This window comes from Lissotriton vulgaris, unplaced genomic scaffold, assembly GCF_964263255.1.
Source record: "Lissotriton vulgaris unplaced genomic scaffold, aLisVul1.2 SCAFFOLD_2517, whole genome shotgun sequence".
Classification (NCBI taxonomy): Eukaryota; Metazoa; Chordata; class Amphibia; order Caudata; family Salamandridae; genus Lissotriton; species Lissotriton vulgaris.
This window is the reverse complement of record NW_028249209.1, coordinates 282,212-298,168: the sequence shown is the minus strand read 5'-3', so window position 1 is coordinate 298,168 and position 15,957 is coordinate 282,212. Positions and strand designations below refer to the sequence as shown.

Below are 15,957 nucleotides of genomic sequence, written 5' to 3'. Positions count from 1 at the left end.
TTTTGTATGTTCCCGGTAAAAACACCTCATTAGCCCCCACCTTACCTGCTCCTTGAACCGGACTGCCGAGCACTCCAATACACCAAAAGGATATGGATTGTGGCGGTGTACCTACCGGGATTGTCGCCCTCCGCTACTCTGGTCGGCGCCCTCGCTGCACGGACCTCGCTGCCTGGACCTCAGCACTGCTTGGCCCGACGGGTATCTGGCACCTGGAGGGATCGACGTGCTGACCAGTTGACGGCCAAGCTCCCTGGGAGAGGAGTCGGCGTTGTGCTGTGGGGTGCGCCACCGACCAGTAGTGGCTCCAAGGTGCATGTCACTCCCCGAATGGCTCCTGACGACGGGGACAGCGGGGAGCGATCAGCCGGTGGGGGCTGTGAAGACCTGAAGGAAACGTTGAGGTGAGCAGAGCCGACCACAGCAGGGAGGCGATGGCTGCTAGACTAGCTCTTCCCCCCCCCCCCATCGCCCTCTTCCTCTTCCCCTTCATGCCCAATCTCTGCTCTTGGTGATGCAGGCGTAGAAGTGCATCGCAAAGGGAAGCTGCCGTGAAGTCAAGCCGTGAAGCAAACCCGGAGCAGTGCTGATACATCGAATAAAGGTGCAGGCTGGAGAGGGCCTGCGCGTACTGGACGCAGGGAAGTTCCTGGCCTGAAACGAATGGGAGTGCTCGGGACGGTGAAGACGGATCCCCCGATCCCGGTGAGTGGGTAGCGGACTGCCGTGTTGGGCGCCCCACAGAGAACCGACCCCCGTTGCCAAGAAGTAAATAGAGTTGGTGTTGGACAGGGCCTCGTGGCGTGGCCCCACTCCTCCCGCATGGCGGGTCCCGGACTACCTCGACCCCTGTTCTACGACCAAGAGCGGCACCTTCCACCTTCCACAAGTGCCGCCCAGTGCTTAATTTGTGCCGGTGCTTTCCGGTGTAAATTTGCCGAAGGCCCTTAGTTCCGTGTTGCCGGTGGGCGGGACACGGATTCAGCTGGATTTGGTTTTGCCGGGGGTTGGAGCTGTGTGGGAGTGTGCGTAGATCTTTTTCAAAACGCCACGCCCCTGTACACACGCACCCCACGAGTCACGAGACGTTCAGTCGACGTCGAGGGTAGGCTGCAGCAGGCTTATTAACAAAGGCAGCAAATAGTAAGTAGAGAAACCAACGCTGCTTGCTAATGAACAGATTTACTTTGTATGAAGTGAACCGAGTTTGAGGCCTGCCCTGAGTATCTTCGGCGCTGGGCACCGTGGGCTATTGCAATGCCCCGGGCCAGGAGGAGGCTGGAAAAGCACGGCCTTTAACTTAACCTCTAACGTTTTGTTTATTCATAAAAATGTACTGTTTTTCATTGCGTTTCATCTCTGTGCGTGTGCATGCGCATTGCAATATGGTGGCATGTGGCAGTTAAAAGTTTATTTCTATGCTACTGTCGTCCTCAAGGCTCGTGGTTGTTTGTGCATGCAGCGGTGCAGTGGTGGTCACTGGTTCCTGATGTCATATGGGGTACGGGTACGGACGTGTTGGGCTGCAGGCTATTCCATCTGTTTCTGCGTGGCCTCTCACACTTAGTTTGCGGGTGATGTTTAACTTCACTTCCTTCATGCGCATTTAGCTTCATTGATGTTTTCCCGTTGCCAGCAGCCGGCCACGTTTGGTATGTGTTTAATTTGTTGGATGGCCCGAGGCCCTGGAGGGCCATTCTGTGCAGAGTTTAGCAGAGTGTGGCAGTGCTGTGGTGACCAGATACTTTCAATGTGCAGTGCTGTGAGACCTGGGGGCGCGCAAAAGCTGTTGGTGTTCAGCATTTTCATTTCTTTTCAACCAGAGCTCAGATTTTGAGTTTGGATTCGGAGCACACTCGGCGCTGTCATGCCCTTCCAACGCTAATAAAGGGTCTTGAAATATTTTCAGTCCAATGAAACCTCATCCTAAAACAAAATGTGAATTATTCATAATATTAATTAGTCTTTGTTTAAAAAAATGTGTTTAAAAAACAAACTGAATTTCACATTTTGTTTAACCCCCTGTTCTCATACAAGGGCTTTCTCTATATCCGGGAATATTAATGATTGAAATAATTGCAATGAATGTAGAATTTGCAATTAAGGAGAAGACATTCTACCTGAAATTAAACAGTTTTACAAATGTTATCATTTATTAAGTAAAAATCCACACACCAAACCAGGTCAGGCAGGAGTTAGAAAAAGTCATGTGTAACAGATACCTAGGAATCTATGACAGAGAAAACACAATTTAAAAATCATAAATATAAATTAAAATATACAAAAACACATTCATATAAAAAAATCCAATTCTGTCCCTTCCAACTCCTGATTCAAGGAGCAAGTGGGGTCTGTGTTTCTTTCTGTATTCCCCACGTTTGCCACACGCTACCAGTGTGGGATCAAATGAAAGGGGCAGGAAGTAGCATGGTTACCTCGCAGCAGAGGCTGGGGATGAGTAAATAGGGAACAGCCAGGCCTGGAAGGAAGTGCTCTTCTCTTGGCAGCAGGGCTCACAGTGGAGATTTTCATTTGCCAGGTAATGAAGTCCTTCTGCTCTCATTGCAGTGCACCCTTCGCCCAGTGGCACTGACACCTACTGCATGGCTGCCAAGGTTTCAGATTCCTATGAGTGCCATTTTCATAATTTCAGTCTATTCAGTGTAATTATGAGTGTCATTTCAACGACTATGAATGACACTTTGTGACGAGAAAAATCAAGCATTGAAGATGAGAGAAACATATAAATTTCAGGCATTGCACCCATTTGCGCATTAAGAATGTCTGAATTATATGTTTTGAGCTGAATCATCACCCTTTATTAAAGTACCCGCTACATTATTCTCCCAAACAGGGCATTACACGTCTGTGATTGTTCAAATCCTTTGAGCGATATTTTGTAATTTTTAGGACAAGGTCGTGCTGAAAATGTAATCTGTTTTGCTCTGGAGCAAAACTCTCTAGTGTGGCCGAAAACACCTTACTATGAGGAAGGCTCCCTTGCTGCAATTCAGATTGGGTATTAAATCTTACTTTTAGCAGTGCCAACAAAATAAGTGGGTGGGGGCAGTGGAGGAAGTAGGTGGAGCCAGGGAAATGTGGGCATGGCCTCCGACAAACATTTGAGCACCTGGACTTCATATTTTACAAATTAAGCACTGGTGCCGCCCCTCCGGACCGCCGCAGCTCTCCCCCGACGGAACTCGACCTCATCTCCTCAACCCTCCCGGCTGGCCCGGACCCTTTCCCGGACCATCGTCTCCGGACTAGCCGCCATCTTGGACCCTCCACGACCAGGCCTCGTGGCCTCGGCCCGACCCCAGCCACAGGCCCAGCAAAGCCCCGACATCGAGGCACCATGATCCGACCAGGGGGTAAAGAGACCACTTGACGAGTCAATGGGGGAAGGAGTTTCGATGGTCCCCCATCCGCCTAGTTTCGATCGCCCACAGCCTCCCTGGGCGCTGGCTCCACCCCCCTGCTGGGTGTCTGGACTCGCACATCCCGGACCCCCTGACCTCCAAGTGCGAGGGTCCGGACATCAAAGGGCACCAGACCTATAACTGGGGCAGCTCCGGAGCAGGTCGGCAGTTGTATCCTGGAGTCGAGAGACACCGAGACGAACTCATCTTCTTGCAACTACCTTTGGGGGTCCTGCTGGCGCTGCCGCAGCCCATCTTCGTGAAGCTGTCCTTGGAGTCCTGCTGGCGCTGCCGCGGCTCATCTTCGTGAACCATCCCTGGAGTCCTGCTGGCGCTGCCGCGGCTCATCTTCGTAAACCATCCTTGGAGTCCTGCTGGCGCTGCCGCGGCTCATCTTCGTGAACCATCCTTGGAGTCCTGCTGGCGCTGCCGCGGCTCATCTTTGTGCACCATCCTTGGGGTCCTGCTGGCGCTGCCGCGGCCCCTCCCGAACCACCTTCCAGCTCGAGGATTGAGAGCTGTCCGCAAGACATCCCTGTGCCAGACCGGTACCAAGACTGTCCCGCTACCCCTTTCCCACAGAGACTAAGTTCAAGGGGATCCTAGAATCCCGTTTCTACTGTATCGTTACAATAACTTGCCAAAGAGTACTGATACAAGAGTTAAGAACCTATCTTTGCGTGGTGTCCATCTGTAGGGGGGTGGTTGCTCGTCCGTACGACCCGAGGAGAGGACCCTCACCTGGAGGTCTCTCCCCCTTGCTCGGCCGACCCTCAGGGTTCCCGTCTAACAGTTGCTTAATACACTTTAGCGGAGTATCAAAAAGGGGGTTTACCCAGAACCAGTCACTGGGACCTGGGTCATAATGTTGCTAAGAGGGAAGGGGTCCCAGTGAAAATTAAATAATTATCACAATTTAAATCAAATTAGGAGACACTTAATGAGTCTACAATGTTTTATTCACATTATAGACCAAACCAGGATATAGTATCAACATTACTCATTTGAAAAGGTTGCATAGTGCCCCTGAGAGTAAGGAAGAAGTGATAAAGTGAGGGTAGTGCGGGTAGGGAATAGTGACAATAAAATCAGATATACATATGACGCATTTGTAAATCAATTCAAATGTACAAAACAGTCATAGATCCAAAAGCATCATTTCAACAGGCACATGCCCCAAGTAATACATTATATGTAACAATTGTGGATGGGGGCTGGAGCAAGGAGGAGAGTTGTCGAAGTTTCGACCCACAGACGATGCAGGAATCAGTGGAGCCCTTGCGGCGGGGTCTTCATCAGGACAAATAGGGGACTAGCAACCTATTAATGTCAATGATTGGGTACAAATTACTAGCCCATTCAGGATATACCGTAGTTACATAATTAAAAATAAAATAAGCACACCAATAGAGAGAGCCTACCTAGTTAATCGGTGCTCATCGTCATATAATCATATTGAAAACTTCCGTGTGAAGACCATGAAGTCCTGCGGGGATTGAATTGAGGTCGTCCCCGTGTAAAATAGAGGCGCTACGTATAGATCGAGAGTCGCCCGCTGGGGAAAAAGGCGAGGAGTGGACCAACGAGTCAGTAATATGCTCGCATTTAAATTAGTTGAGATTGATATTCACATTGGGTGGATCGCCTAAGCGGCGAGAAGGCTTACCGAATTTCAGTTCAACCGGCATCTTCACGGCAGGGTCAGGAATGGCAACCTCACTTCCTATTTGGTCCATAACTAGGGAAACCAGGTCACGTGACCGCGGGTTACGTGTAGAGGCAGTAGAAAGACTAGGAGTGGATCAAGCACTGAGGCAGATAGTAAGGCCATCAGGACAGGGGATAAATTATTGATTGAGACGGGCCGAGCCCATATTGTATAAGGAGAACCGGTATTACGCATGGATCGGGCATAATAGAAAGTTAATGATAGGATCGAAAAATTAAATATTGTAAATACGATGGTTCACATTATTGGAAAATGCCCTGCGATAAGTTACGGTGGATGACAGATTAAGAGGCAATTATATAGGAGCCAAGTCATGTTGGAACGGGGGAACATCGCAGCCATCTGAAATGGCAATACATATATGGAATGGCGTACCTATCACATGATGGTAAAGGCCATATTATATTACCACATATTGTCGAGGTGTACATCAATATATACATTCCACTGCTCGTGTGTAATACACCAGTAAGAATACGCAATTGAGAAAGTGGTGTGCGATCCCAGGTGTACCTGTCACAAGACGGTAAAAACCTGTATAACACATCCAATCAATACCCATATATGATTTAATGTATGATGGTAAAGTCATAATGTCAGTGAAGTCAGAAAGCATTGTCAGAGTAATTAATAGCCATGGATGTGGTTACTATAGGTGTACAGATATCAGTAATACAGATTACTACTGTAGAAAGTATCAAGGCAGGGTGGTCAACTGGGAAAATGAACTGTCATGTTCATTGAGGCCTGATTGTTTAGAATTAAAGAAAAACATCCACTTGAGCTCGCAGGTATTTAGGATTGTTGCAATGTTACCTCCACGGGGTCCTAGACTTGCTTTCTCCAGTATGACCCATTGTAGACTCTCAGGCGAATGGGCGGCGGATCTAAAGTGGTCAACCAAAGGCGCGCCTTGTACCTCACACCTGATTCTGCTCATATGTTGTAGAATTCGCATCTTGGCTTTTTGTTGCGTTTGACCGATGTAGATTAGGTTGCACGGGCAAACTATGGCATAGATAATGTTCGAGGTATTGTAGTTACTCAGTGTCTTTAGCTGTACCTTCCGTTGATTGTGCTGGAATTCCTTCGTCTGAATGGTAGTGTCACAAGCCTTACACTGGCCGCATCTGAAATGACCAATTATGGGTGGAAGATTCCATAGTGATGTTATAGTCGATTCCTGAGGGGTGGGTAGGAGAGACCGTACCACGTAGTCGTTCACACTTTTAGCTTTTTTTAAAGCGTGTAGTGGTGTGTCTTTATGATTAAGGTCATCCGAAATGAGTTTCCAATGATGATTTACAATATGTTTGATTTTATTGCTCTTGGTAGAGAAGGTGGTGACACAGACTATTCGGTCTTGTTCCTTGGTGGCAAGGTCTTTCTGGGCCAAACGTTGTTCACGGGGGTAGAACCAAGCTCTCTTGCGTGCTTTAGTGACCAGTCTCCTGGGATATCCACATTGTTGTAGACGGTTTGACAAGTCATCAGACTGTTCTAAATAGTGTTCCTTATTCACCACCGACCTTGCTGGGAGTGCTTCGCCTGTTCGCCTGTTTGCCTGTCCGCCTCTCTGGCCACTCTGCTACGCCTCGCGGCCCCCGCTTCGCGGGAGCCGCTCGCAGGCAAGAGACCTTGCTGAGGAGCCAGCCCCTGGGTCTACACTTGTGCATAGGAGCACCAACGCGCTTCCAGGGACACAGCAGCTGACCACAAGGACAGAAGCGGGATTGCGAGGACCAGCGTGCACAGCGGCTCCGATCGGCCGCAGCTGGTCCTCTTCCCGCCCCCTCCTCCAGTTAAAATCGCCACGAAGTGAGAGCCTCTTGGGATTCACCAGCGACCTTGCTGGGAGTGCTTCGCCTGTTCGCCTGTTTGCCTGTCCGCCTCTCTGGCCACTCTGCTACGCCTCGCGGCCCCCGCTTCGCGGGAGCCGCTCGCAGGCAAGAGACCTTGCTGAGGAGCCAGCCCCTGGGTCTACACTTGTGCATAGGAGCACTAACGCGCTTCCAGGGACACAGCAGCTGACCCCAAGGACAGAGGCGGGACTGCGAGGACCAGCGTGCTCAGCTGCGCTGATCGGCCGCAGCTGGTCCTCTTCCCGCCCCCTCCTCCAGTTAAAATCGCCACGGAGTGAGAGCCTCTTGGGATTCACCACCGACCTTGCTGGGAGTGCTTCGCCTGTTCGCCTGTTTGCCTGTCCGCCTCTCTGGCCACTCTGCTACGCCTCGCGGCCCCCGCTTCGCGGGAGCCGCTCGCAGGCAAGAGACCTTGCTGAGGAGCCAGCCCCTGGGTCTACACTTGTGCATAGGAGCACCAACGCGCTTCCAGGGACACAGCAGCTGACCCCAAGGACAGAGGCGGGACTGCGAGGACCAGCGTGCTCAGCGGCGCTGATCGGCCGCAGCTGGTCCTCTTCCCGCCCCCTCCTCCAGTTAAAATCGCCACGGAGTGAGAGCCTCTTGGGATTCACCACCGACCTTGCTGGGAGTGCTTCGCCTGTTCGCCTGTTTGCCTGTCCGCCTCTCTGGCCACTCTGCTACGCCTCGCGGCCCCCGCTTCGCGGGAGCCGCTCGCAGGCAAGAGACCTTGCTGAGGAGCCAGCCCCTGGGTCTACACTTGTGCATAGGAGCACCAACGCGCTTCCAGGGACACAGCAGCTGACCCCAAGGACAGAGGCGGGACTGCGAGGACCAGCGTGCTCAGCGGCGCTGATCGGCCGCAGCTGGTCCTCTTCCCGCCCCCTCCTTCTGTTCTTCTCCCTGATAAGCAGTGACAGCAACGCGCACGCGGGACGCGCGCGGGGCTAAGCCCGGGGCTAAGACCGGGCAAAGAGCGGGCCGTTTGAGGCCGTTCGAGGACGGAGAGGACTGGACTGGCCCACCCCCTTTCGCTCGATATCCCTCAAACTACTTCAATTGCATAAAGGTAAACACCAAGCGCTATGAATACAAGGGTAACTCGTAGTAAGACCTCTAAAGGTGGGTCACAAATCAGTGGCCCCATGGATGACTTCATTACCCGCACCAACATAGCCATGGACGAAGAGATATCTAAGCTCCAAACCCGGGTCTCGTTAGAACTAGAAGCTGCCAGAAGATTGTCCCAAGTCATCGCACTTTCCAAAAAATCCTCTTTAGGCCACATAGCTACCTCAGTTACTCCTGAGCGACCGGCCTGCCCTCATTGCATAGTTACTCAGCTCGATGTCCATCACTCCCCGATCCCTGCTATTTTCCCTCCAGCCCTAGGAAACATAGATGAGGGAACCCCATCCACACCTCTCAGTGCGCACAACTCTATTCCTATTATATCCCCTCAGACAACTTCGATTTCCATCAATCCTAGTGGCAAGCAACCCAAGAGGAAGCGCCATTCTTGCTCTGCCTACTTTCGCAAAAAAGCAAAAATTGCTGTTCCCAAAGATTTGTCGATGACTAATGCCACAGCAACTAATGCTGGCGCAGAGCGTACTCTCAGCACACAGCCACCAAGTGAGGGTCAGGGAAAGGGCTCAGTTATTCCCCCCATTAATACCCCAGAGATTGAGGGCCCAGAGGTAGATGGGTTAGGTAAAACCAACCAAGAATTTATAGAGGTGGTTTGGGAAACACTTAAAAAAACTTTTATCACCCCTAGACCTTAAACTATCAAGGATAGAAAATAACCTCCTTGAAATGGAGAAGAGCATTATTGCTCTGGCCACTCTTGGGTTGAAAAGTCTTGAAAACCAGGGCCTTATAGTAGCTGACCCAACGCCACAAGCTCCTGTATCCCAAACTTACCAAACCCCCCTCCCAGTATTACCCACTACAAAGCCTGTCCCCAAACCAAGAACTGTCACGGTGGAGCAAGCACGCGTTAAACCAAAGGCTCCACCGCGGGATTCCACGAGACACCCAGCACACTCTAAATCTGGAATGCCTCATAGACCCACTCCTAGTGAAACTCAGGGCCCCCCAGTTAAGGACAACTTTAGAGGGGGCTATATTGACCTCCCTCCAGAGGCCAATGACTATGTGGTTGTACTGACGGGTGTTCCCATGATCAGCAGTGACCAATTTGAGAACCATTGGTCGTTGAAAAACAAGATAATGCATTGGTTGAACGTAAACAGACCGATCCCTAATGGCAGAAGAAGTCGTGTTTTGATGGTTCGTAGAACTCCTTGGGTAGGCCCAACGAAGAAATCCAGTCCCGGGGATTGTATAGTTGTGACCTTTGAGGACCCACACACAGCGCACCACATCTGCTCTTGGCCCGGTAATGATGACTCTGCAGTTGTACCTAGACCATTATCCTTCTTCTATCCCCCTCGACCAAGACGCAACCAGGTGGATAATTGGTCATTGGTACAACACAGTTCATGGTCGAAAAATTCCCGGAGCCACAAGGAAACCCTCCCACACTGGAATGGTCTCTCTACCTACAATAGATTTGGTAGCTGGGAGGAGGTGGATTGACTTCATGTGCAATTGGCCAAACAACCCCGGAGGGAAATATTGCCATCGCTGGGGCAATGTCACAACGCATGTCCTGCTCCTGAGTTCACTGCATGCCGAGTAGGAAGATTAAATAGCCTACCATCTGATGGGGAGTCATCTATACTCAACACACCAGAAAACTGTGGCAAGGAATACTGGACATTCTTACCCTGCATGATCCCTTCCTTACCCACCACTACCGAAATATCAGGGTCTACCTGTCCTGGCCCTCATGTGACCTCTAATAACCAACAAACTGAATTACCTGCGAGGTCTTCTAACCCGGTGGCCATGATAGATCCTCCCTTGTCTACTGTTCCTTCCAAGGTTTCTCCACCCGGTGATCCCGTCCTAAAAATCCTATGTTGGAATACGGCTGGGCTCGGTCGTAACTTTGACATCCCCGAATGGAATGCTTTTCTGGAACCTTTTCATATTTGTCTTTTCCAGGAAACCTGGTGTCTAGAACCAAGACACAGAGTGGGTTTTTCAACCTTCTTCATTCCAGCCGTCCAGCAACAAGGATCCAAAGGTCGCCCTTCTGGCGGCCTTATCATATGGGTCAGTATTGCACTAGGGTTTAGTGTAAAACAAAGGACTACCCAGTCACCAGATCTCCAGTGGATAACAATAAACCACAAAGGGGGAAGAAACATGTAAGTATTCAATATTTACCTAAGGGGTGCTAAAGGCGGTGTATCTAATCTACCCTCCACAGGCTTAAGCCGCAATCTAGCCGCCTGCAGTGCTGACTCTTATGTACTTCTTGCAGGCGACTTCAATTGCTGTTTCGAGCCACTTGCTAGAGAAGACATTTTGGATACCTTCGAGGAGGACTCCCGGAGAGGTATCCCGATTCTGAACCTTGACCCGATCCCCAAATGGTCACAAAGTGCAATAGAGATCAATGCCCTTTGTATGGAGCACAACTTGAGATCAACAAACGGCCGATCCAAATCTGACTGTACGGGTGCTCACACATATAACAGACCGGGCCATTCCTCTAGAATCGATTTCATCATGCTCAATTACAACCTCTGGTCACACCACCAAGACATGGAGGTTATAGTGTCGGGTGACAGTGATCATAACCCCCTTTTGCTAACCATTACCTCTCCTTGGCAGACTGGAACTCGTGGCACATCTGATCACAAGTGGAAATCTTCCCATGAACTAGCTCCCACAAACTGTAGCAGGCGCCTGAAGTGGGCCAAAGTCTCAGCAGACGAAATAAGGATGGCGCAAGCTGGAACTATTTTGGCAGGAGTGGAGCCTTGGTTGGACACCTTAAGTCCCACCAGTAAAAAGGTTCTACCACGCTTCACTTAGACTATAGTGGCACTGAGTGACTTGTTTATCGTGTCCCAATCCAACCAGAGGGGTTCTTCGAAAACTCTCCCGACAGCGACAAATAAGTGGTACACTGCTAAATGTCGTACAGCCAAGAGGGAACTTGTTGCCACATTAAAGTCTAAAGATTCAATTAATATTAGGGCCGCGAGAGAATTTTATAAAAAAAAGCCATAATTGAAGCCAAGCAGGATTACGATTCCAAATTTTGGGGGGACCTAGTTGAGGCAAGCAATGGGAAGGATGCTAAGAGGTTCTGGGACCTACTAAGAGCTAGGGAAAAACCTACTGACCAGCAGTTGACTTGCAATATCCCCGGTGATGTATGGCATGCCCATTTTCTGAAATTGTACTCCGCTCCTCCGGGTGCATCTCATTTACCTTGCCCACCTATGGGTCCACTGCCCAATCCTATAATTGACCTCCCATGCCATGATGGTCTATTTACTAGCCTGGAAGTAGAGAGAGCAATCCGGTGTATTGTCTCAAATAAAGCGGCAGGTCCCGATGGAATTCCAGGAGACCTAATCAAGAATCATCCTCCTATATGGAGCAGGCTAATTGCCTCTCTTTTGAATGAGGTATTGTTGGGTGGGGTATTTCCTGACTCATGGAGGGGCGCTGAAGTCGTACCTATTTTTAAAAAAGGCTCCAGGGACGACCCAGCGAACTATCGACCCATTAGTTTATTAGATTCATCCCAAAAGGTAGCAGGAAAGGTGGTATTGGGAAGGATTATCCAGTGGGCCGATGAAAATCGGATTCTGTCAGATTTTCAAGCAGGCTTCAGAACAGGAACAGGTACAATCGAGCAGACGTTCCGCCTTCTAATGATCTATTGGAAAGTGGTGGTGCTGGGAGGGGGCAGTTTGTACTTAGTCTTTATTGACTTACGGACAGCCTTCGACCTGGTACCACCAACACTACTATGGAACGTCCTCGATGGGCTAGGCCTCCCCCCGTATCTGTTGTCCTTGCTGGTAAAATTCCATGACAGCAATTTCGCCCAAATTAGATGGGGTGCACAGGGAGAGAAAACACCATGTATCCCTGTGGATAGGGGCGTCCGCCAAGGGTGTGTGCTTGCCCCCACTCTGTTTTCTCTGTATATTAACGGAGTGGTGGAGCACCTTCTCCAGTATCCATCAGATGCACCCACCCTGGCTGGAAGGAAAATCCCAACGCTCCTATTCGCAGACGATACCCTCCTAATTTCAAAAACACCAATGGGCATTCAATCATTGCTCTCCAGCTTTAAGGCCTTCTGCGATATAAGGGGATTGGCTATAAACATAGGTAAAACCAAGTTCTTAGTCCTTAACCCGCCCAAAAAATCTGTCATTCCACCGGCCCTTGATTCTGTTCCGCTTGATCGAGTCAAAGAATTTGACTACCTCGGTATACGCATCAGTGACACCATGAGCTGGAAGGCACACCACCAAAAGGTGTTTCTGACCCACAAGAGGGTGGCAGGTGCACTGCTCAAGGAACAGCGCGCCTCATCCCTAAAACCAATTGGGGCTCCCTTAGATATCTATAGGGCAAGGGTTGTGAGTGCGGCACTATATGGTGCCGAACTGTGGGGCACTCATAGAGCTGACACTCTGGCTCATCTTGAGAACAACTTCCACAAAGACCTTATGGGTTTGCCCCACAGTACACCAACAATTCCATTGCTGCTAGATGCAGGTACCCGACCAATATGCGATCAAGCTAAATTGCGCCCGCTTCTCCTATGGTCCAGAATCTGGAATGTGCAAGAACTTAGCAGTTATGCAGAAGCCTTAAGTGACATTATGTCCTTACCGGGCTCCCACAAGATCATTTGGCTTAGGGAGGTCAAAAGGCTGCTTCACAAACTAGGTCTAGGAGAGGCTTGGGCTAACAAATCTGCACCTTCAAAACAACTACTAAAGAAGGCCTATTGGTTATGGGTAGACAACGAGAGGGTTCGTAGCACAAATCATTGCAAATCCGTAGCCCTGTTTCTGTTAATTAAAGAGACCCCGTATAGGGAACCTTATTTGGACATTATCCAGAGTTCATGGGACAGATCATTGTACATTAAGTTTAGGGTGGGGGTGCTTCCATTGTGCCAGTTTACTTCTACCTGGAAACCGCCCGCTCAAACCGTACCTTACTGCCCCTTTTGTGATCTAAGGGTTGAGACTGTGTCCCACCTGTTGTTTGAGTGCAGTGTCTACGTAGCCCCCAGACGGAGGTGGTTGAAGCCCCTCTGCAGGAGTTTGGGAACTCGTTCTCATCTGGAAGCCCTACGCATATTACGTTCAGATGCTAGACCCCTCTTTGCCTCCTGTATGGCGAAATTCCTAGGCTGGGCCTGGCGTTTAAGAACTGCAAAAAAACTATTAATTCAGTGAATGAGTCCCCCTGCTTGAATGCTATCCTAAAGCTGCTCTGTTTATAAAATGTTTTTTATGTTGAGAATGATGAAAAATTGTTTTTATGATGTAACATGTGCTTTTATGATATGTTTTTTATCGAATAAAGCTATACCAACAGTGTTCCTTGTTGTTGTTGAATTAACTAAGGAAGGTTACAATCAAGGCTTCCTGTTTAAAAATGAGTTTGATTATCTAAACCAACAACACCCACGGTTAGCTACCATCTATACACTCCCAAAGATCCACAAAAGCATGGTGGATCCGCCCGGACGTCCCATCGTCTCGGGCTGTGGGTCTATACTCGAACCTTTGGGCAGATACAACGACTTCTTCCTGAAACCCCTGGCAGAAGGAACACAGACATACCTGAGGGACACTCTCCAAACGATTAACATTGTTGAAAATCTACCTTTTAACCCGCTACATCAAATCCTTGCAACATGTCATGTAGTTTCCCTCTACACTTGCATCCCCCAAGAGGAAGCTCTTGCAGTTATCACCAGATGCTTGCAAACAAGACCGGCGCCCATGCAAGTACCAACTGAATTTATCGTTGCCCTACTCAGGATAGCGATGACTAAAATCTTTTTCATGTTTAAAAACCAGTTCTTTCTACAGACCCAATGTGTGGCGATGGGGGCTCCTTTCGCTCCGGATGTGGCTATTTTATACATGGCAGCATTTGAGGATAACACTGTGCTGAGTGCACATAATCCATTCAGAGATCAACTGCATCTCTGGATGCGATACATCGATATTTTACTAATCTGGACTGGTGACCCAGTGGATTTGACATCTTTTCATACATGGCTCAACCATCAGTTACCTCACCTTCAATTTACTATCCAGTCGGAAAACCACACTGTGAATTTTCTGGATATTACCATATATGAAGACCAAGGGCGTTTATTAACAACACTCTATCGAAAATCAACAGAGAGGAACTCGCTACTACAATATAGTAGCCACCACCCCCGAGCACTACCCGACAATCTGCCATTTGGACAGTTTCTACGCGTCCGTAGGAACTGTTCCAACAAGGAACACTATTTAGAACAGTCTGATGACTTGTCAAACCGTCTACAACAACGTGGATATCCCAGGAGACTGGTCACTAAACACGCAAGAGAGCTTGGTTCTACCCCCGTGAACAACTTTTGGCCCAGAAAGACCTTGCCACCAAGGAAGAAGACCGAATAGTCTGTGTCACCACCTTCTCTTCCAAGAGCAATAAAATCAAACATATTGTAAATCATCATTGGAAACTCATTTCGGATGACCTTAATCATACAGACACACCACTACACGCTTTTAAAAAAGCTAAAAGTGTGAAAGAATACGTGGTACGGTCTCTCCTACCCACCCCTCAGGAATCGACTATAACATCACTATGGAATCTTCCACCCATAATTGGTCATTTCAGATGCGGCCAGTGTAAGGCTTGTGACACTACCATTCAGACGAAGGAATTCCAGCACAATCAACGGAAGGTACAGCTAAAGACACTGAGTAACTACAATACCTCGAACATTATCTATGCCATAGTTTGCCCGTGCAACCTAATCTACATCGGCCAAACGCAACAAAAAGCCAAGATGCGAATTCTACAACATATGAGCAGAATCAGGTGTGAGGTACAAGGCGCGCCCCTGCTTGACCACTTTAGATCGGCCGCCCATTTGCCTGGGAGTCTACAATGGGTCATACTGGAGAAAGCAAGTCTAGGACCCCGTGGACGTAACATTGCAACAATCCTCAATACCCGCGAGCTCAAGTGGATGTTTTTCTTTAATTCTATACAATCAGGCCTTAATGAACACGACAGTTCATTTTCCCAGTTGACCACCCTGCCTTGATACTTTCTACAGTAGTAATCTGTATTACTGATATCTGTACACCTATAGTAACCACATCCATGGCCATTAATTACTCTGACAATGTTTTCTGATTTCACTGACATTATGACTTTACCATCATACATTAAATCATATATGGGTATTGATTGGATGTGTTATACAGGTTTTTACCGTCTTGTGACAGGTACACCTGGGATCGCACACCACTTTCTCAATTGCGTATTCTTACTGGTGTATTACACACGAGCAGTAGAATGTATATATTGATGTACACCTCGACATTATGTGGTAATATAATATGGCCTTTACCATCATGTGATAGGTACGTCATTCCATATATGTGACCATCAGCATGTATTGCCTCTTTCAGATGGCTGCGATGTTCCCCCATTCCAACATGACGTGGCTCCTATATAATTGCCTCTTAATCTGTCATCCACCGTAATTTATCGCATGGCATTTTCCAATAATGTGAACCATCGTATTTACAATATTTAATTTTTCGATCCTATCATTAACTTTCTATTATGCCCGATCCATGCTTAATACCGGTTCTCCATATACAATATGGGCTCGGCCTGTCTCAATCAATAATTTATCCCCTGTCCTGATGGCCTTACTATCTGCCTCAGTGCTTGATCCACTCCTAGTCTTTCTACTGCCTCTACACGTAACCCACAGTCACGTGACCTGGTTTCCCTAGTTACG

The 15,957-nt window shown here is 48.8% G+C and overlaps 1 protein-coding gene across 3 annotated transcripts in view; it reads left to right on the top strand.

Annotated features, from left to right (window-relative positions):
• The window catches only part of LOC147663662 (uncharacterized), a 106,944-nt gene that overhangs the window by 52,784 nt on the left and 38,203 nt on the right, over positions 1-15,957 (top strand). The window lies entirely within an intron of this gene.